Source organism: Ranitomeya variabilis, chromosome 5, assembly GCF_051348905.1.
Source record: "Ranitomeya variabilis isolate aRanVar5 chromosome 5, aRanVar5.hap1, whole genome shotgun sequence".
NCBI classification, from domain to species: Eukaryota; Metazoa; Chordata; class Amphibia; order Anura; family Dendrobatidae; genus Ranitomeya; species Ranitomeya variabilis.
In genome coordinates, this window is record NC_135236.1 from 592,418,636 (window position 1) to 592,426,439 (window position 7,804).

The window sequence follows — 7,804 nt, forward strand, 5'->3', positions numbered from 1 at the left end:
GAGACCAGCAGCAGGTCGTTTTTTAGGACGAGGAAGGAGACAATCGAGAAGAAGAGGACCTGTAGAGGAAAGAGACGGTCAAAGAAATACGGACTTCACACGGATAACCCGCTCTCAGGTACGAACCCCCTGGTGATTAATATCTCCTCTAAATCACTAAGTATCGCAGAACACCAGGTACTTCAGAAAGGGCTATCCTTCTGCCCGAGTTATAGACTAAGCACTTTCAACTTAGAGATGGATCTACAGAGATTCTACAGATCCCTTAGACTGAAACTACACTTTTCAGGTCTGAATATCGATAACCCACCCCAGAGTATCATAGAAGACCGACTCCTTACTACAAGGAGCCTAGGCCTGAGGAACAAGAGTAATTACAGACCACCAATAGGTTCCCCGGCACTAGAAACATTCATCTCACTAGTGAATGACTCATTTCATAAATTAAGGGGTGACTTAGATAGAGGCAGACTACATGCTCCATCCAACCTTACTGCCCTAGACCAACAAGCGCTTAACTCTCTACAGGCAGACAGGGATATAATAGTGAAACCAGCAGACAAGGGGGGAGCCATAGTTGTACTTGATAAGTCCACATACAGACAGGAAGTCTACCGCCAATTAAACGACAGCTCCATTTACATACCACTAGAAAGGGATCCAACCAACAACATCAGAGAACAAATACAAAATACACTTACCAAATATAGAGAATTAAAAGTATTGGACCAAAAATCATGTGAATTTCTGACCAGACAAAATCCCATCACGCCAGTTTTCTACGTACTTCCAAAAATTCACAAAAGCTTATCAAATCCACCAGGGAGACCCATAGTAGCTTCAACAGATTCCATTCTCTCACCCATATCCAGATATCTAGAGAAAATTCTTACCCCCATGATTAAGCAAACTCCCTCTTTTTTATTGGACACAGGAGCCTTTTTAAAACTCATAGATGAGCTCAAAATTATTCCAGCAGAGGCCTATCTGGTCACATTTGACGTGAAGGACTTATACACGTCCATACCTCATGAGGAAGGAATCAAATCAGTGAGGAGGTTACTGAATACCTCAGACCTAGACCTAGATCAGGTCAACCTCTGTTGTGAATTACTATCTCTGGTACTCACGAAAAATTATTTTTTATTTGAGGACAAATTTTACCTACAGAAGAGGGGCACCGCGATGGGTAGTAATGCTGCGCCACCGTATGCAAGTGCCTATATGGCAGATTACGAAAGCAGCACCATCTATGTCAATGACCTTTTCCGCACACATGCCATAGTGTGGAAAAGGTACATTGATGACATATTCTGCATCTGGAATGGCCCCGAAACAACATTATTATCCTTTTTTGAATTCCTCAAGATTTCCTGGCCAGGCTTGGATTTCACAATTACATACGATCAGGACCAAGTTCATTTCCTAGATACCACAATTATCAAAAATAGTGCTGGCGAACTTTCCACTGATCTACATGTCAAACCAACAGACCACAATAGTCTTTTACACTATGAGAGTTTCCACCCCACAAAAATGAAAGACTCTATCCCAAAATCCCAATTTCAGAGAGTCCAGAAAATAGTCTCTGACAAAGGCTTACAGAACTCACGGCTGGACGAGATGCGGACAAAATTCTTAGAGAGGGGCTATCCCCCACATACTCTAGATGTCACTGCCACAAATCCCTCCCCTAGCAGGAAGAGAGATACAAAACACGGCATCCCTTTCGTCCACAATTATCAGCCCCTGGTTTACTTACTCCATAAGACAATTCGACGCCATTGGCACATCCTAGGAGCAGCCCACCCAGGGGTTAAAGAATTCGTAGAACCTTTCCTCCCCTGCTTCCGTAGACCGCGCAACATACGTGATAAGTTGGTGAGAGCAGATATAGGTAGTATACAATCTATACCCAGACAACGTTTTCTAACCAATCCAAGGACAGGCACATTTCCATGTCTCCAGTGCACACAGTGTAACAATATACAAAGAGGCACGACTGTACACCACCCACATAACGGTAAGGAGTATCCCATTAAAGGCTTTTTTACATGCGACTCAGCATATGTAGTTTACATAGTCAAGTGCCCTTGTGGACTTTATTATGTGGGAGAAACTTCTCAACCCATTAAACAGAGGATCTCGAAGCACAAATCCACGATAAGATGCAAAAACACCCTATTACCCATCCCCTACCACTTCATCACTCAGGGCCATACTATAGCCCAATTAAGATTCCAAGTGATCGAGCAGGTAACAGTACCACGGAGAGGGGGTGACAGGATAAGCCTCCTTAAAAAGAGGGAGGCGTACTGGATACATGAACTGCAGACCCTAGCCCCAAGGGGCCTGAACAGAGACTATGACATCCAGTCCTTCCTCTCTTAAATATGAATCAATTCAGTGGACTACGGCTTCTGAATAATTTTAATGTGACCCTTATAATGCCACCTATTGTTATAAAGCACTGTTGAATAATATACTGACTTTATATGTGACCTCCATTCTAATATCATTATCTCTCTTTCACAGAATCGGCTTTATTAATATAGTCTGGACTAGATATTTCCTCTGTCTAATTCACAGCAAATGGATCACCCCTATTATAACTCACAGCTAGTGGTCACCAAGTAAGATCACGTATTCACCACTTGTCAGCCAGAACATCGCTACATTACTCTGGATGAGCGGGTCCTGTTTCCCAGACCTTCAAGCACAGTCTCACCACGCATGCCTGCAGTGGAACGCATGGCCCCACCTACTCCAGCAATAGTGGCACGCATGTATAATCATACCCAGGTCGCCGGGGCACTTCCGGTCAGTCACTTCCGGTAGCGCGCTTCATAACGCGCTCATTTACGGCACTAACACCGCAGCCTCCCTACACTGAGGACGAGCGGTGGATACCACGTCCAGACGGGATCACCTTAGGTAAGCGGAACACCACATCACGGACTGAATACGACAGGCTAGAGCCTGTATAGCAATGTGTGCTCTCTTCCCCCACAGTGCCTAACTGACGCACAGCCCACGGTTACTCCCAACAGAATTTACAAGGGGTATGTTGTCTCTCATTACCAACTGCAGAGTGCGCCACCACAGATTATAGTAGTCTGAGATGCTCTATATACAATTACAGGTCTATTTTCCCCAAATAATCTGCTTGACAGATAATTTAACCTGTGAGAGGGTAAGCTCTCTTTCTCCCTCTTATTTGCAACATGTACTTTACCCTCCACTCCCACGGTCACTATGGCACAAGCCTTCTCACACCATTAGTGCATGATTATTGGCACGTTTCTTCATAAAAACTGCACTCCATAAGAGAGTGGTACTTTTAGCACATGATGAGTCTCTAGCAGTTGTATCTTCTATTCAGCTTGAATCCACATAAGACCATTGATTGATTTATTTATTGATTTATTTATTGTATGTATTTTGTGTATATACTTTATTTATTACGTTATTCATTGTTTTGTTTAGTACATTGAAGAAGGTCTATGACCGAAACGTTTGTATGTACTCTCTTTATTAAACCTCACCCAGCATCAGATCACGTGTGTGCCAAGTTATTTTACAAGATTATATGGTTTGGGCACCTACTTGCGCACCACCCTTAATAGTAGTGCCTACGGTTATCTCTTATGAACCATGAACAAGACACTTCTTGCAACAATAAATTCTTGCTTTTGAGCCTTGATCCAAGTAACTCAGCAACATCTTTGGGAAGATTCAAGTCTCTTACCAAATCATTCATCTCCTCCTGGGAAAACAATTTTGGTCTTGCATCATCTTCAAAGTCAGAACTTGATTCATCATCTGGTTCAGGTATGACTCCACCTTCATCCAAGCTAGTTATCTCTTCTAAGGTAGCAGGGGCCTTGCGTACTGGTATATCTGTGCCATGGGGGATGGGACAAATTGCTGAGTGAATATTGGGGTATGAAATGGAATGCTTCCATTTTGAATTATACCCTTTCACATTGCATGAACAAAAGTAACAATTGTCACTGGTCAATGGTTCTTTTGCTCTCGCCATACCTTAGGAATCCTATAACGAAAAGCTTTTTTCTTACCCTTGAACCAATTTTGGAGGTCCTCAACACACCGTTTGCACACTTTATGAGGCGCCCAAGCTTTATCTTGATCTCCAAGCTTTAGTCCGAAATAAACGAAGTATACTTTTTTCACAAAGTTTGTAATATTCAGCTGTTGCTTCAACACTGTATATTCACCACAAATGTAACAGAAACTGTTAGGCAAATTAATACACTTCCGCTGAGCCATAATGCTAATTTTGGGAAACACGGTTGAATATGACGAGCTAACACAAACTGAGATGAAAAAGTGTGAACAGGTGAGAACCAAGATAAAACAATTGAATCAAGGCCAAACATGTCAGAGCCTGCTTGATCAGCTTGCAACATGTTGATTCTGGTTTCATTAGCTCACTCTGAAAGTTATTTTCTTTGAAAGTTATATTTTTTTGGCATTGTATATCTTCAATGCATTGATGTGAATTAATTAATAATTTTGACTTTCAAAACCCTAAGATAAAAAAATACCAAAAATTGAGAAAAATATACAAAATTTGAAGAAAATTTTGCATTTTGTGGCAAATCCTGACATCCAGCATTTTTTTCAATACTGTTTTCGCTTTCAGCACACCAAAATGCATGGAAATAAGATGAAAATAATCAAACAGCTTTTTAGTCGCAGACCTGTGAATTATTAGTGATGAGTGAATATACTTGTCACTCGAGATTTCTCAAGCACGCTCGGGTGTCCGCCGAGTATTTTTTAGAGCTTGGAGATTTAGTTTTTTGCACCACAGCTGAATGATTTAAATCTGTTAGCCAGCATAAGTACATGTGGGGATTCCCTAGCAACCAGGCAACCCCCACATATACTTATGCTGGCTAACAGATGTAAATCATTCAGCTGCGGCAATAAAAACTAAATTTCCGAGCACTAAAAAATACTCCGAGGACACCCTAGCATGCTCGGGAAATCTCGAGTATCGAGTATATTCGCTCATCACTACAAATTATATGTTACTAAGGAGGCAAGTAAAGCTCTTCAAAGGTGGGCAGCAGTGGTCCTGGCCACACTAAATACATTGCGAGCGCTGCCGGGTAGAATCCTGACACAGAAAAGATTTTATAAAAATAAGGCAAATTGAAAACTGTTGAGCTCTGCGTGCTGCTGCTGAGGATCTCTTCTAGATACAAAATAATGTCCAGTGCAACCACAAAGAAAATCTCCATTTCACCCTTGTTTTAAAGCCCGTGGACTTGCCATGAAATTGTGAAACTTTGTGTATTGTTTGACTTTTACAAAAATGCAGCCACTTCTGAAATCACTTTAAAGCAAAATGTGCCTTTCATGAAATGTGAATTGAAAATCCTGTTTCCTATTTTAATGCAGCTCTAAAAAAATGAGGTTCCTGCAGTCTGTAATGAAAGCGGTGCTATATTTAGACAGCTTTCTTCTGCTATGCAGTGGGCAGAGTACACACTGCCATGTATTCTCCTGTATCACTGAGAAACATTTTTGACATATTGCCAACCTGCTCTATTATGTGAAAAATCCCAACAATAAAGGGAGCAAGTCCAAAAGTGTAACCCTGTGACTCAGTAGCTGGTTCCAATTATCTAGTGCTCAATGCCTTATAGATGCCTACATGTAAAGTGCCTTTTAAACCTGATTCGACCAGGTTTTAACTTGGAATATTGAATAATCAATCTTAGAGTAATTAAGTGATAATCTGGCTGTATGTTGTTAATTTTCTTTTAACTAATGTCACTTTTGGGGGTGGCGCTTGTCTCTGCATGCTGGGTAATCTTACAACAAGCACTGACAGTGCACTCTGTTGTCCGCTCTTCTGATCAGAGCCAGTGAGAGTGCATTGTCAGTGTGCACATCACACAGTAATAAGAACCTGTTTAGCATCTTTGAGAGTTTCCAACAGAGACCTGCTCAGTAGAGTAGGGACTAGCCCAGTAACTGAAATGATGATCACTGATGATGTTTTGTTTCAGGGAGGAAGCAGAGACTGCAACAGTCACCACAGCCTCTGCCCCTTATGATGCATATTTTGAGTATCCCACCATGTGTTGGGATTCCCAAACAAAGCATCATCGAAACGTAAGTAAAAGAAAAAAGGAAAGAAATTAGTGTACTTAGGGAAGTATAGGGACTGTTTAATTAGAGTATAATGAAAGATAGATAAGATGTTGTCATTAAATGGATAACTATTTAGATTTAGAATTAAAATTAATTTATGTTTCAGACCACCCTTTTATATCCTGTATTTCCAGATAATGAAATGTGTTGAATATTTTGGAACATCCCTAATATGTGGTACAGTAGGAAAGCACTGATGTATCATTGACCTTAGGTGGTATTGGAACATGTCAACATATATGGCTAGTTTAATAAAGCAAGGGTTAATAACATTTACAGATAGTCTTATAGAACGTGCAATGGTGATACCTTTGTATAAAAGGGCTAAAAATTGACTAAGACATTATTGAAATATTTGAACTATTGTCTAGGTTCCTGGTGGGCATTATGACCAGTACAATTATTGCATGCACGATGCCGATATTGGACTCAAGATTAATTGTACATGTTAAATAAGTAGCATTTACTTTTGCGCTAATAATCTTTATTATATATTTGCATGGATTTGATCATTTTGTACATTTAAGGCCCCATACACATTAGTCTACCGTTGACTGAGCTTGTCGATATTGACCGGTTTGGGTGACGGTCTAACGTGCATTGGGGCCTGCTGGCTGTCACACCAAAGGTGGTGATGGGAGATAGAAGAATCGGACAGATCCGATTTTGGACTGCTGATCCTTATGCTCTCTAAGAGATAAGTCACCACCAGAGATGTCTGACAACAAATATAGTATATCATAGAGAACACATAAGCTCCCAGTCACTGTGTGTGGAAGAACGGGAGAAGATAGCTGCTATATGAAGTACTTTATGCTCCGTAATAATGAATATTTGTTCTCTTCGGATACTTGTATATAGTAATCCTTGGAGCACACAGTAAACTAATGATGTGTTTGTTTTGCATATTTTTCATGTGGCTTTATGTGCTTTGGGTGAAGGTGACCTTGTGAGTTAAGATCTTATGCTACAATTATTTGTGTAATAAATCACAGTGGTTTGTTCTAATGCTAGAAGACAACCAGATTGGTAGATTTAATAAAATGTTGAAGGGTCACTGCTTTAGGTCTTGTCTAAATTTTGATCTAATTTAAAAAAACATATATAATTTGTAATGTGTAAATCCATCATTCCTGTTTAGTTTCTGCCTAACATGCTTTTATGCGAAGGGAGCAGAAAACAAGAAGGGCGGCCATCACTGGTCATATTATGTTAAGCATTACTCTAAAAGACATTTAAAATTAGTTTTGAATTGAAAATAAATAGTACAATTCAGCAATGCAGCATGGAATTCATTCTCACATGATTAGGTTTCCATCGGAGTCTTACCTTATCTTAATAATAGTAATGGTATTTTACATTAGATCTGTTTCACAAGCCATTTTCTAAATTTGTGCTTTTTGCACTGCTTCATGTTACTTAATTTTATGTTTGTGTTTCTTGGACAACTGACAGGAAAATGTTCTGCTATTAAGTGGAGACCCTGTTCTGGAAGGGGTTATATAGTCTCGGCACATAGCCTTAAAACAAACTTTTGAAAATTGACCTTAGGGGGCTTGAATGGGAAGTTATTGGAGGGTGAACAGCTTTGCTTTGTGTATTTGTCTATTTACTC